This window comes from Aptenodytes forsteri, unplaced genomic scaffold (genome assembly GCF_000699145.1).
Source record: "Aptenodytes forsteri isolate BGI_AS27 unplaced genomic scaffold, ASM69914v1 Scaffold310, whole genome shotgun sequence".
Taxonomy (NCBI): Eukaryota; Metazoa; Chordata; class Aves; order Sphenisciformes; family Spheniscidae; genus Aptenodytes; species Aptenodytes forsteri.
The window spans coordinates 684,953-685,437 of record NW_008795680.1 but is presented as its reverse complement, the minus strand read 5'-3'; positions in this window follow the sequence as shown (position 1 = coordinate 685,437).

The window sequence follows — 485 nt, the reverse complement described above, 5'->3', positions numbered from 1 at the left end:
TTGTGTGCCATCCCCGGTCCGGCGGCGATGCTCGGCCGCGGACAAGTCACAGTCCTGTGGAAAACCTACAGACCCCACCCGGGGCGAAACCCTGCGGCGACCCAGCTCCCACGGGTCCACCTCACGGACCCTAAAAATCAGCCCCAGCCTCTCTGGAGGTGGGGAGGTGGCGTGGGCACCCGGGGAGGGAGGTAGGGGGGTGCAAGGGGAACGCGGGGGTGCAGCCTGGGCACCCTGGGGAGCAGCGTGGGTGCCCCGGGGGGAGCGTGGGCACCCCGGAGGGGTGCATGGGGCACCTAGAGAGAAGTGGGGACACGCAGGGAGCGGCGTGGGCACCCCGGGGAGAGGCGTGGGCACTCCGGGGGGGAGCCCGGGCACCTCGGGAAGCTGAGCGAGCGCCCCAGGGACGGCGCTGGCACCCCGGGGAAGGCGTGGGCGTGCCGGCGGCGGGCCGGGGAAGCCCGGCGGAGCTCCGCTTACCGGTG